This window comes from Pleurodeles waltl, chromosome 5 (assembly GCF_031143425.1).
Source record: "Pleurodeles waltl isolate 20211129_DDA chromosome 5, aPleWal1.hap1.20221129, whole genome shotgun sequence".
Classification (NCBI taxonomy): Eukaryota; Metazoa; Chordata; class Amphibia; order Caudata; family Salamandridae; genus Pleurodeles; species Pleurodeles waltl.
Window position 1 is genome coordinate 343,946,493 of NC_090444.1, and position 14,570 is coordinate 343,961,062.

A 14,570-nucleotide genomic window follows, 5' to 3' on the forward strand; every position below is an offset into this window, starting at 1 on the left:
AGTGGAGGTCTCTTAGGTGTCTGGTTATGTGTTCATGGTGGGAGACATCCAGGATGAGTCTGGTGGAGGCGTTCTGGATGTGGTGTAGTTTCTTCAAGTTCTGGGTGGTTTTTGTATAGAGGGCGTTGCCATACTCTAGTTTGCTAGCAACCAAGGCGTGGGTTACAGTGGGCAGAGATGTGGCTGTGGCTGGGGATGGCCAGGGTGAGTCTGCTGCTATGCTCTGGATTCTCTGTAGTCTTGTTTAGAGCTTCTTTGTGATGCCAGCATAGAGTGAATTGCCGTAGTCTAGCTTGCTGCTGACAAGCATGTGGGTGACCGTCCTTGTCTCGGTGGGGATCCACTTGAAAATATTCTGAAGTAGGCCAGGGTGTGGAAGCAAGACAATGAGACAGCGTTGACTTGGAGGGTCATGGAAAGTGTGGAGTCCCGGATGATGCCCAGGTTGCATGCGTGGTCAGTTGGGGCATTTCCTAGGGCAGCTGGCCACCAGAAGTTATCCCCGGCAGAGGAGGTGGAGCTGATTTAGAAGATCTCTGTATTGTATGAGTTGAGTTTGAGGCAGCTAGTTTCCATCCAAGGAGCAGCTGCTCTCATTCCATCGTGGAAATTTCTCTTGGCTGTTGTTAGGTGGTCGGTCAAGGAGAGGACCAGTTGGGTATAGTCAGCATAGGATGTGATATTTAGGCTCTGCTGTCTGACAATTTTAGCGAGCGAGGCCATGTAGATGTTGGAGATGGTTGGGCCTTTTGAGGATCCCTGGGGTACTCCGCAGCATGTTTTTTTGGATGCTGAGGTGAACGGCAGGAGTTTGGCACTCTGGGTTCATCTGGTGAGGAAGAATCAAATCCATCCAGTGCTTTATTGCTGATGCTGGCGTCGTGGAGTCTGGTGCAGAGGGTGGACTGTGGGAGACTGTGTCTAACACGCTGGAGAGGTCAAGGAGGATGAGGGCGGCGGTGTCTCCATCTTTCAGTATGGCACGGATGTCATTGGTGGCTGTGAGGAGGGCTGTTACGGTGCTGTGGTTGCTCCTGAATCTGGACTGCGAGGGATCTAGGACCTGGTTGGCTTCGAGGAACTCTGTGAGTTGCATGTTGATGGCCTTTTCAGTTACCTTGGCTTGCAGGGGAGCAGAGAGATGGGTCTGCAATTTTTCAAATCACTTGGGTCAGCAGAGGGTTTCTTTAGGAGTGGGTTGATCGATGCATGCTTCCAGTCGGATGGGAAGGTGGCTGTTTCGATGGAGCAGTTGATAGTCTGGCAGAGGTCTGGTGTGATTGTGGCACTGGCCAGGTTTAAAATATGATGTGGGCACAGGTCTGAGGGTGCCCCTAAGTGGATGGACTTTATGGGTTTACTGGTGTCTTATGTGGAGATCAAGGCCCAATGGTTCAGGGTCTAGTGCGGCATGGGGTCAGTGGTGGTGCTGTTGGGTGGCGAGGGCAGGCTTTTGGTTCTCAAATCCTTTGTATATGTCCTGGTTTTTCCAGTGAAAAAAGGTGACAAGGATGTACAGAGGTCTTGAGGGGGGGCGTGTCTGAGGTGTCAGTTCCGGGGTTTGTGAATTCCTTGACTATGGTGAAGAGCTCTTTGCTGTTGGGTGCATTGGTGCTGATGAGTTCTTGAATGGAGCTTTGTTGGAGGCTATGATGAGCTGGTGGTGCATGGTAAATATGATTTTGTAGGCTCTCTGGTCTTCAGTTGTTTTTCTGTTTCTCCACGTTCGTTCCAGTCTTTCGCAGGTGTGTTTAGACTCCTGCAGTTCTGTTGGAAAAAGTCCACAACTAAATATGCTAAAGCTTCTCAGTGGGAAAATCACAATTTGCCAAAGAAGTTACCAGTAACTTATGCTGTACCTACCATTCATTCCCAAGGCAGATCAGGCCATTGGGAGGGGCATGCCAAATCTGAGTCGTGCCCATGTACTACATGTTGTTTTGGTATCCAAACCATCACCAACAAAGAAGGCATAATGGATTTCACATAACCTTACATAGCATGATGTACTACTGGGTGTAGAATCTTTGCAAAACACCACAGGGTGGAGGAAAGACCAAACGGTAGACAAACAAACTTCCACATCCTTTTGCCTGACCTGAACTGTAAAAACCTCTAAGGCTCCGATATCGGAATTGTCAGATGGGCATCTTTTAAATCCAACTGGATCAACCAATCCACTGTCTGTAGAACGTCTTGTAACAAGTGCATGACTTCTATTTTGAAATGGTGGTGTTCCACCCAATGGTTTGAGATTTTTAAATGTATTACTGGTCCTTATTCTCCACTAGATATGTATTGCTCACAAAACCTTTAAGCTCCTGCCTTAGGTCCACAATAGTTCCCATCGCCAACAATTTCTGAACCTCTTTGTCTACTAGTTCTGACAGATTCGCACTGAATCTTATGTTTCCTGGGAGATGACACTGTCCTGGTTCTTCTATAAAACTGATGCCATAACCCTGCACAAGGATTCTATGTAACCTGAGTCCAACTGTTATAAAATGTAGCTCATCCGCTGCATAATTTTAATGGAGTATCAATAGGGTATAGTCCTACCTGATCTTTGGAATCAAAATTCTCCATAATCTCCTCTTCCTCGAGGTGCCAGAGAGCCCACGGCAAGGTGGCCGTGCTATAGTGCAACTCTGTTGGCCGTGAGCCATCAATCTGACAGAATCCTGCCCTCTGGCACACATCATGCAGGGGAACACAGAGCTGATATTGAGGATTTTGCCTTGAGTCCACAACCCGAAGATCCTGCACTTTTGAGTGCTTCGGATCCACTGGAACAAGAGGAACTGGGCTGCCTGCACTCTCAATACAAAGTAGTGCGGTGGACTGATAGAGGCAGGAAACAGACTTGTGAACCGCCTGTTTAGGACAACCAGGGGGGAGACGGAAGACTTGACCCTTGCGAACCAGTGTCGAGAGCACGAGCGAGACTCCCTGTGGGTCTCCCTGCTGCGACAAGGGTAAAGTTGCATGTGGGGAGGTGCTCAGGGAGCGCTGCTGACACGGCCCTCAGGATGAGGGCCCAGAAGATCCTGCCAAAGATGTTGGGGCAGGTGACTCACTGCTTGGTGAACTGCGGGTCACTGGAAGGCTATGCTGCAGCATGGCTGTGCTGGAGGGCCACAGAGAACATACAGAAATTACACCACAAGAGAAGTCAGTGGGGTGCAGGGTGAAAGGCGGTGCTCAGAGCTGCAGTGCCAGTGGGGGATGGGAGATTGGGTCTCAGCTGGGCCAACATCAGCCATGCATCGGACTCCTGCTGAGCTGTGGGGCACTAGGTGATAAAACTGTTGAGGTCACAGCCTGCTGCCTGGTGGAGAACTGTGGGACCACCTTGCATCGTTAGAGCAAGTGGAGTGGGGACCCCTAGTGGATTGTGATACAGACCAAAGCGGATGTCAGCCTGGGCAAGTAGTTAGACATTATACAGTGGGATGTGTTGGGGCCTGTGGCGGCCACAGCTTGTGCCCTGCGAGGGGACTGGATGACACCTAGGCCCTCGCCTGCCGATCTGACTTGACTTGGATCTTAGGCCCCCAACTGGCAGTTGGTGCGCGGGGCACCCTAGGGCACCACACAGACACTGAACAAAGTGCTTGATCATTTGCCCATGTTTGCAGTGTTTGGCGTTGTGGACCGCCCTTGTTGGCCCCTTCCCCTTGAGGACTTAACTTCAGAACTTACCGGAATCAACAGTTGCCAAGTGACTGGGCACTAATCAATATGGGCAAAACAGATAAGTCGCAAACCGGCTCACTTTTGAGTCCAAATGAAGCACCAGTGACCCACCTGGGCTTGAAGCGGACAAGTAGGCGGCGAGCCGTGAGGTGGGCTCCGTGGAGAGCACTCTACTCACCATGCAACACAGTCTATAAACAATAGACAGTGAGATCAACAAGCTGAACATTGGCATGGATCATTTTTCCTCTAAACTGGATCAGCACGCAGAGCAACTGACTGAAGAAGAACAGAGACACTCCAGTACAGAAGACAATGTCCAACCAATAACGGGCAAAATGCTAAGTATGGAGAAGGTCCTGTTGGTCATTAAAGCAAAGAATGAGGGCCTGGAGGCATGATCACAGCACAATAATATGAGAATTATGGGGGCCCTGGAATCAACCAACATGGGAAACATGGAGCTGTACGTGGAGTGTCTCCTCACTGAGATTTTTTGACCCAATGCCCTGTCACAAATGCTTGTGGTGGAATGTGCTCATAGATCCCTGGTGCTGCGGCCTCCCCCCAGGGCTCCTCCGTGCCCCCTCCTGGCTAGGCTCCTAAACTACAGAGACAGAAACACAATTCGGAGGTTGGCCTGGGAAAGGGGATAAATCACTCACCAAGGAAACAATCTATCCTTTCTTCATGATTGCACATCTGCCGCGCAACTGCCCAACAAGAATACTGCCTGGTAAAAAAAAAACTCCAGCATGAAGAATACACATATGCTATTCTCTACCCAGCGATACTACAGATTGAACACCAGGGCAACACTTCAACTCACTGTAATCCTTAATGGAAGCTGTCAGAAAGTTGCTCCTGAAACTGTAGGAGGCTGGCCTGGCTTATAGTGGGTAGCTTGTGGTACTTACACCCTGTGCCAGGTCCAGTTATCCCTTGTTAGTAGAATAGAGGTGTTTCTAGCAGCTTAGGCTGATAGAAGGTAGCTATGGCAAAGCAGCTTAGGCTGAATTAGGAGACATGCAAAGCTCCTGCTATACCACTTATATTATATAGCACATTATCATAAGAAAACACAATACTCAGAGTTACTAAAAATAAAGGTACTTTATATTAGTGACAATATGCCAAAAGTATCTCAAAGGATACCCTCACTTAGGAGGTAAGTAATATAGACAAGTTATATGTACACAAACCCAAAACAGGTAAGTAACAGTAAGAAGGGCAGTGCAAACAAAGTAGAATCACAATAGGATGCAATAGGTAGACATAGGTCTAGGGGCAACACAAACCAAATACTCCAAAATGGAATGCAAATCACGAATGGACCCCAGACCTGTGGGAGATTGTAGAGGGTCGCTGGGACTGTGAGAAAACAGTAAGGGTGTCCAAAATACCCCACCCCAAGACCATGAAAAGTAGGAGTAAAGTTATCCTACTACCCCAGAAAAACACAATAGTTGTGATAGGGGATTCTGCAAGAACCACAAGCACCAGCAAAACACTGAAGACGGATTCCTGTACCTGAGGACCTGTAAAGGAAGGGGACCAAGTCCAAGAGTCACGAAAGTGTTCAAGGGGTGCAGATGCCCACTAAACCCCGGATGAAGGTGCAAAAGGGCTGCCTCCGGGTGGAAGAAGCCGAATATTCTGCAACAACGAAAATGGCTAGGAACTTCTCCTTTGGATGGAAGATGTCCCACAGCGTGCTGGATGTTGCAGAAGTGTTTCAAGGCAGAAATACCGCAAACAAGCCTTGCTAGCTGCAAGAGTCGCAGTTGAGGTTTTTGGGTACTGCTGGGGAGCAGGAAGGACCAGGATGTAGCCCCTTGGAGGAGGAGACAAGGGAAGCTTAGCAAATCAGAGAACCCCCGCAGAAGCAGGCAGCACCCGCAGAAGTACCTGAACAGGCACTTAGAAAATAAGTGAACTCGGAGTCACAAAAGGAGGGTCCCATGATGTCAGACTCCAACTCAGCGAGTTGGGCAATGCAGGACGGAGTGCTGGGGACCGAGGCTAGGGTGTGCACAAAGGAATCTTTGGAAAAGTGCACAGAAGCCGAAGCAGCTGCAAATCACGCAGTAAACAGGTTTGCTGTCTGGCGTGGGGAGGCACGGACTTACCTCCACCAAATTTGGACAGAAGGGTCACTGGACTGTGGGAGACACTTGGACCCAGCTCCTGTTGTTCCAGGGATCACACTCGTCAGGAAGAGAGGGGACCCAGAGGACCGGTGATGCAGAAGTTTGGTGCCTGCGTTGGCAGGGGGAAGATTCCGTTGACCCACAGGAGATTTCTTCTTGGCTTCCAGTGCAGGGTGAAGGCAGCCAGCCCTCAGAGCATGCACCACCAGGAAACTGTCGAGAAAGCCGGCAGGATGAGGCGCTACAATGTTGCTTGTAGTCATCTTGCTACTTTGTTTGTGGTTTTGCAGGCGTCCTGGAGCAGTCAGCGGTCGATCCTTGGCAGAAGTCAAAAAGGGAAGTGCAGAGGAACTCTGGTGCGCTCTTGCATTCGTTATCTGAGGAATATCCCAGAGGAGAGACCTTATATAGCCAGAAAAGGAGGTTTGGCTACTAAGAAAGGAGGCTTGGCTACTGAAAGAGGTAAGCACCTATCAGGAGGGGTCTCTGACCTCACTTGCTGGCACTGGCCACTCAGAGCAGTCCATTGTGCCCCAACACCTCTGAATCCAAGATGGCAGAGGTCTGGGACACACTGAAGGAGCTCTGGGCTCCTCCCCTGGGAGGTACTGGTCAGGGGAGTGGTCACTCCCCTTTCCTTTGTCCAGTTTCGAGCCAGAGCAGGGCTGGAGGATCCCTGAACCGGTGTAGAGTGGCTTATGCAGAGATGGGCACCATCTGTGCCCATCAAAGCATTTCCAGAGGCTGTGGAAGGCTACTCCTCCCCAGCCCTTCACGCCTATTTCCAAAGGGAGAGGGTGTAACACCCTCTCTCAGAGGAAATCCTTTGTTCTGCCTTCCTGGGGCTGGGCTGCCCAGACCACAGGGGGGCAGAAACCTGTCTGAGGGGTTGGCACCAGCAGCAGCTGCAGTGGAAACCCCGGAAAGGCAGTTTGGCAGTACCCGGGTTCTGTGCTAGAGACCCGGGGGATCATGGAATTGTCCCCCCCAACACCAGAATGGTATTGGGGGGACAATTCCATGATCTCAGACATGTTAAATGGGCATGTTAGAAGTTACCATTGTGACGCTACACATAGGTAGTGACCTATGTGTAGTGCACGTGTGTAATGGCGTCCCTGCACTCACAAAGTTCGGGTAATTTGCCCTGAACGATGTGGAGGCACCTTGGCTAGTGCCAGGGTGCCCACACACTAAGTAACTTGGCACCTAACCTTCACCAAGTGAGGGTTAGACATATAGGTGACTTATAAGTTACTTATGTGCAGCGAAACATGGCTGTGAAATAAGGTGGACGTTATTTCACTCAGGCTGCAGTGGCAGTCCTGTCTAAGAATTGTCTGAGCTCTCTCTGGGTGGCAAAAGAAATTCTGCAGCCCACAGGGATCTCCTGGAACACCAATACCCTGGGTACCTAGGTATCATATACAAGGGAATTATATGGGTGTACCAGTGTGCCAAAGAGAATTGGTAAAATTAGTCACTAGCCTGCCGTGACAATTTTAGAAACCAGAGAGAGCATAAACATTGAGTTTCTGGTTAGCAGAGCCTCAGTGATACAGTTAGGCACCACACAGGGAACACATACAGGGCATACATTATGAGCACTGGGGTCCTGCCTAGCAGGATCTCAGTGACACATGGGCAAAATCAAACATACATACATTGAAAATGGGGGTAACATGCCAGGCAAGATGGTATTTTCCTACACAAGCCCCCCCCCCCAAACGAAGGACAATAAGGCTAACCTTGCCCAGATGAGTCTTCATTGTCAAAGTGGAAATATCTGGAGAGTCCATCTGCATTGGAGTGGGTACTCCCAGGTCTATGTTCCACTGTATAGAACATTCCCTGTAGGGATATGGACCACCTCAACAATTTAGGGTTTTCACCTTTCATTTGTTTTAGCCAAAGTAGAGGTTTGTGGTCTGTCTGAACAATAAAGTGAGTACCAAACAGGTATGGTCTCAACTTTTTCAGTGCCCAGACCACAGCAAAGGCCTCCCTCTCTATGGCAGACCAACGCTTTTCTCTAGGGGCCAACCTTCTGCTGATAAAAGCAACTGGTTGATCCTGGCCCTCAGAATTCAGTTGTGATAGTACTGCCCCTGCGCCTAATTCAGATGCATCAGTTTGAACAATGAATTTCTTGGAGTAACAATGGCTTTTTAGGACAGGTGCAGAGCACATGGCCTGTTTGAGCTCCTCAAACGCTTTCTGATAGCTGGCTGTCCATGATACCTTCTTAGGCATTTTCTTGCTAGTGAGATCATTAAGAGGGGCTGCTATGGAGCCATAATTTTTTATGAATCTCCTATAGTACCCTGTGAGGCCTAAAAAGGCTCTCACCTGGGTCTGAGTTGTAGGGGGAACCCAATCTATGATAGTTTGGATTTCCCCCTGTAGTGGTGCAATCTGTTCTCTACCAACCAGGTGGCCCAGATAAACCACTTTCCCCTGTGCTATCTGGCACTTTGAGGCCTTGATAGTGAGGACATTATTTCACTCAGGCTGCAGTGGCAGTCCTGTGTAAGAATTGTCTGAACTACCTATGGGTGGCAAAAGAAATGCTGCAGCCCATAGGGATCTCCTGGAACCCCAATACCCTGGGTACCTAGGTACCATAGACAAGGGAATTATATGGGTGTTCCAATGTGCCAATGAGAATTGGTAAAATTAGTCACTAGCCTGCAGTGACAATTTTAGAAAGCAGAGCCTCGGTGATACAGTTAGGCACCACACAGGGAACACATACAGGGCATACATTATGAGCACTGGGGTCTTGCCTAGCAGGATCCCAGTGACACATGGGCAAAAAAAACATACATACATTGAAAATGGGGGTAACATGCCAGGCAAGATGGTACTTTCCTACAGAAACACAAAGAGTTCTGATGGTTAGAGACTGAAAATGCCACAGACTCTGCCTAAGACATGAAGTGGATGTTTCAAATCACCACGAGAAGGCACCACGGTCAAGTAACTACCTGGCATAGACTATTGAAGAAATGACCTGCTGAACCAAGGTGGTAAAAGTGCAACAAAGGGAGTGGGGATGAGGCCGAGGTAGCTGGAGAGAATAGCGAGTGATCAGACTGAAATTGGTCATAGTGTAGCTCACTGTGCTCCCCATATGGCTGAACTTTTCTCTGTAACAAATGTGGAAAGGCCTGCGTCAGAACCAAAAACTGTTACAGCAACCCCGTGCACAGTGGGATACTGGGACTCTATGCTCCCTCCTGAGGGTGCACCCCAAGCTGAGCTGTAGCTAGCCTCTTGTTAGAGATGCAACATTGTATGGGGCTAAATGTGTGGGGACTGCATGTTCCACTCTTTGGGGGGAATGTCTTTAGCATATTTGGGATGCTGAAGTGGGTGGGGGGAAAAGTTCAGGCTGTTTTATGTTATTGCCATAAATGTACAGTTCATCAACACAACACTATCCACTCCTACACATATGCACACAATGGTTTCCCCCCTTAGCTCTGGGATACAAGGATGACGATCCCATAGGTCTGAAGCCATATTACTACTGACTTGGAATGTGTGGGGCATTAACAATCCTTGCATAATACAACAAGTCCTCACGTATCTTGACAGACACCACATACAAATCACTTTCCTCCACGGAAGTCACTTGACACGTGTTAGACTTTTTATCCTTGGCGTGGTCTCCCTTAACTTTTTGCCTCTGTTCCCAGGTTATTGATGTGTGCTGGACTCTGATTTTGCTGTTTTTTTTACTATGGGCACTTTACCACTGCTAACCAGTGCTAAAGTGCAAGTGCTCCTGTTTAAAATGTGTATGTAATTGGTTCTCCATGATTGGCATATTTGCTTTACTGTTAAGTCCCTAGTAAAGTGCACTAGAGGTGTCCAGGGCCTGTAAATCAAATGTTACTAGTGGGCCTGCAGCACTGGTGGTGCAACCCATACAAGTAACCCTGTAATCATGTCTCAGACCTGCCACTGCAGTGTCTGTGTGTGTAAATGTGCACTGTAAATTCGACTTGGCAAGTGTACCCACTTGTCAGGCCTAAACCTTCCCTTTTCTTACATGTAAGGCACCCATAAGGTAGGCCCTAGGTAGCCCCAAGGGCAGGGTGCAGTGTATGGTTAAGGTAGGACATATAGTAATGTGTTTTATATGTCCTGACAGTGAAATATTGCTAAATTCGTTTTTCACTGTTGCAAGGCCTGTCCCTCTTATAGGTTAACGTGGGGGCTACCTTTAAATCTGATTAAAGTGTAGATTCCCTTTGGGAGCGGATGGACATGTGGAGTTTGGGGTCTCTGAGCTCACAATTTAAAAATACATCTTTTAGTAAAGTTGATTTTAAGATTGTGCGTTTGAAAATGCCACTTTTAGAAAGTGAGCATTTTCTTGCTTATACCATTTCAGTGACTCTGCATGTTTGTGGATTCCCTGTCTGGGTCAGTTTGACAGTTGGGCTGGTTGCACCTCACACTAGACAGTGACACAAAAGGAGCTGGGATGTAGTCTGCATTTCCTGACGAGGCATCTGTTCTAGGAGGGAGGGGAGGAGTGGTCACTTAGACCTGAAAGGGCTGTGCCTGTCCTCACACATTGCAGTCTCCGACCCCCTGGTGAGTGTCTGGGGCCTGGCCTGGGAAAGGCAGGATTTGACATTCAGAAGAGACTTTACTTTGAAGTAGGCCTACTTCAAAGGAGAAATTGGGTATAAGAAGGGCACCCTAAACCACAGACTTTAGAAACACTTCTGGAACCAAGAGGAACCTCTGCCTGGAGAAGAGCTGAATAGCTGAGGTAGAAAAGCTGCCCTGCCTGTGACTGTGCTTTGTGGAGCTTTCCTGCAGTGCTGCTTCTGCCAGAGTAAGAGGGCAAAGACTTGACTTTGTGTGCCTTCCATCTTGTGAAGAAATCTCCAAAGGCTTGATTTAGAGCTTGCCTCCTGTTGTTTGGAGTCTCAGGGACAGCAAAGACTTCTCTCTGCCAGCACCTGGAGTCTCTGGAGCCCTATCCAGTCCCTGGGCCCTTGAAAGGAAAGCTGGTGGAAATCCAAGGAAATCGACTTCGGACCGACGCCGCTGCTGAATCCGGTGACACCGCCTGCACCCAACGCCGTGACCTTCGCTGGAACGCGACGCTCTTCGCAGGCCTGACGTCGCTGCAGCCTCGCTGAAGTCCACGACTCCGTGGAAGTCGCCACACTATGTCGTGACTGACGCCGCTCGAAGTGTGCGTATTCAATGTTTCGCACAGACGCTGCGATCCCCAACTTCGCGCATCGGCTTGTTTTCACTCTTCACCAAAGGTGCTGTACTTGAGGGTATACGCGACTCCATGTCCGGCGCCGCTGGTGTCGGCTTATCGGGAACGACTCTGTCACAACGCCGTGTTAACACCTCATCGAAGCATTTTTGTTTCTAAGCGCTATTTTTTAGTTTAATCTTTAAAAATTCATAACTTGACTGGTGTATGTTGGATTTTTGTCGTTTTGGTCTTGTTTTGTTTCGATAAATATTTCCTATTTTTCTAAACTGGTGTGTCAGTTTGTAGTGTTTTCATTGAATTACTGTGTGTGTTGGTACAAATACTTTACACCTAGCACTCTGAAGTTAAGCCTACTGCTCTGCCAAGCTACCAAGGGGGTAAGCAGAGGTTAGCTGAGGGTGATTCTCTTTTACCCTGACTAGAGTGAGGGTCCTTGCTTGAACAGGGGGTAACCTGACTGTCAAGCAAAGATCCCATTTCTAACAACACGCAATTCAGAGCAAGTGATTGGTGCCCGATGGGGGTAGTGTTGTATTCCTCATACTACAGGGGGATGATGATACTGATCAAAAAAAGCACATCCTTCACTGCCACTCACACCATAGCAGGTGACCAGGGCCGCTACGTCATTCTGCAGGGAACACTGGGAGAGACCCCGGTTACGCTGGTGAACATTTATGGTCTAAATGCAGACGACCCCACATTCTACACGAACCTATGGAATGCACTGCATCCTCTACCGACAGCTGAGATCCTATGTGAAGGTGATCTAAACATGACCTTTGATGTAATGCAACATTCATTGACAGGGATGCCCAGTCACGATCGCCACTCCGCCAGGGTGCTACGAGAGGGTATGGAGGAATTCAATGTGGTAGATGTGTGAAGGCTGCGCAATGCGGGAGTAAGTGAGGTTATGTTTGTGAAAACTGTGCATGCTATCTGGGCCCCATTGGACTACTGGCTGGTGTCGGGCAGAATGAGCACATGGATCACAAACGTTCAGCATATGGCTCAGACGCTGTCGGACCACAAGCTAGTCAGACTGGATATCACCATTCCCACACTCCCTCACAAGCCTTTCACCTGGCACTTACAGAGCGCGACCCTGTTCGATCAGGGTTACAAGGATAATATTGGTCAAGCCATACGTGAATATTTCGAAACAAACAAAAACTCAGTGGATGAGGCCGTCACCCTCTGGAAGGCATTCAAGGCCACCATATAAGGAGTGTGCATCAGTATGAAAGTGGGGATCCTTAGAGATATCTATGCTCAACAGGGTAAGGTGAAGCAATCCACACAGCAACTAAAACAAGAGTATGAGAGCACGGGAAACCCAGCAGTTTTGGCACACATTAGATCCCATATCATTATCAGGAACTGGCTGACCGAAAGCTACATTATATATCCCGCTGACATGTGGCTCGGGCATATGGATAAGATGGCCGTCTGGGCAGATCCTTAGATGCCAAAATACAGCCTGCCAGGAACACTCAACGAGTGACCACAATGAAAGATCAAGATAGCAGAGTCTACTGGAACGCAAATGAGATTTTGAGTGCTTTTTTAACATATTATTGTGCTTTTAAGTTCTCCGACGAAATGGCTGACCAACATGACACAGGGATCTATCTAGCAGAGGTGGGAGTATCTCTTGAGACCAACTGAACTAGAATGGACTGGTGCACATCTTCCGGTGGATGAGGCAGGGATGCCTCCTGTTCCCGCTCCTATTCATGTTGGTATTAGAGCCCCTAGCCTACATTATCTGGCAGAGTCATGCGTAAGCAGCGCTTCGATTTCGACAATGCCCGATTGGAGTGTCGCTCTATTGAGACTATTGGTGGTGTACACACCTGGCACCCATGCTCTGTGAATAAATACGATATGAACGCCACTCCAGCCTCTGCATAAACTGGGAGAAGTCTACGATACTGCCAATGACGCCCTGCACAGTGCCGTTTCCTCTGGCGTACCCACTATAGTGGAGCACTGAGGCGGTGAAATATTTAGGGATCTGGACACATAAAGACCCAGATGTGGTAGTGTGTACTAACTACTGCACAGCCATGTTGAAACTAGAGGATCTAATGGACAGATGTACCAAGATTCCATCGTCGCTCACAGAGAGAGTGGCAGTGCTCAAGAGGATTGTGCTGCTGTGCTTTCTTTACCTCTTTAACAACATTCCCCTTCCCCTTCCCAGGGGATTCTTCAAACTCCTCAGAATACAGCTGATCAAGCTAGTTTTGGTGGGAAAACAGCCCGGGCTGGGATGGCAACTACTGACCCTAACATACGAAAGGGGCGGCTTCACTGCACCTGATCTCTATATTTATTATCTATGTGCACAAGTGCAACACACCTATTATTGGTATAAACCCCATCACTATATACTTCACTTAGCAGTTGAGGCAGAAGATGCACACCACATACCGCTTTGTTATATACTACACAAACAAGCATAGTGATATGCCGCACACACAGAAATCAACACAATTGACTGTACTGCTGCAGCATGACATGCGCTGGGAGCTAGAGCAAAAAGCTGCCCCTGTAAGCCCCGGCGCTACCGTTTGGGCATCACCTGGCACTATCCATTACACAGGAGGCTAAGGCACTGACATGGCTGCGATCAGTTGGCATTGACACAATGGGGAACCTTTTCCGAGAGGGAACCTTCTTAGCACTCACAAACTTGCAATACATACAGAATGCCACACCGCTTTTCTCTTTTTATTACCACTGCCTCACACGTCATACGAAATTTCTGTCCAACATTTCCAAACAAACCCCTGACACTGAGCACACGCCAAACCCTACTCACTAGCTTTAGTTAGCAGCACTTGGTCACCATGCTGTACATAGCCACACAGACCAACACCCCACCCCTGCTGACTGACAGGGCATAAGAGTGGTGGAACTCCGGGCTCTCATTGCCCCTTACATAAAATGAATGGAACTTTGCAGTTCATTAACTGGGTACCTCGACTCCAATTGTAAACTGCATATCATCCATTTTAAGTACCTTTACCAGATGTCTCTCACGCCCCTGAGAATGCATGCTGCACCCGCTGCAGACAGGCAGGGGTGAACTTCATCCACATAGCTTGCAAGTGCGTTCGTATATAGGGTTTTGGAGGGAGGTGGTGGCTGACTTGTGTACAATGACATCAGATTCTGTGCAGTGTATGTTCCAGGTGTGTCTGTTGGGACTGGTGAAGTTGTTGCAGCAGCAGGGGCGTCGATTTGTGGCTGTGGCGCTATTATTGGCAAAGCAGTTGGTGGCTGTGCACTGGGGAAAACACTCATAAAAAACACTTACAAGGTGGCTGATAGATGTAGCATATTGCAAGGATGTCCTGGAGGCTTACGCAGAGGAGCTGCCAATAGCATCCTGACCCAAAGACATATGGGCCCCTCTCACAAATTACCTACTAGCGCTACAGGGGACTGTAGTGAAA

At 48.7% G+C, this 14,570-nt stretch overlaps 1 protein-coding gene across 1 annotated transcript in view; it reads left to right on the forward strand.

The window, feature by feature from the left end:
* Positions 1-14,570, forward strand: part of BFSP1 (beaded filament structural protein 1) — a 313,377-nt gene that overhangs the window by 281,774 nt on the left and 17,033 nt on the right. The gene's annotated exons all lie outside the window — the stretch shown is intronic.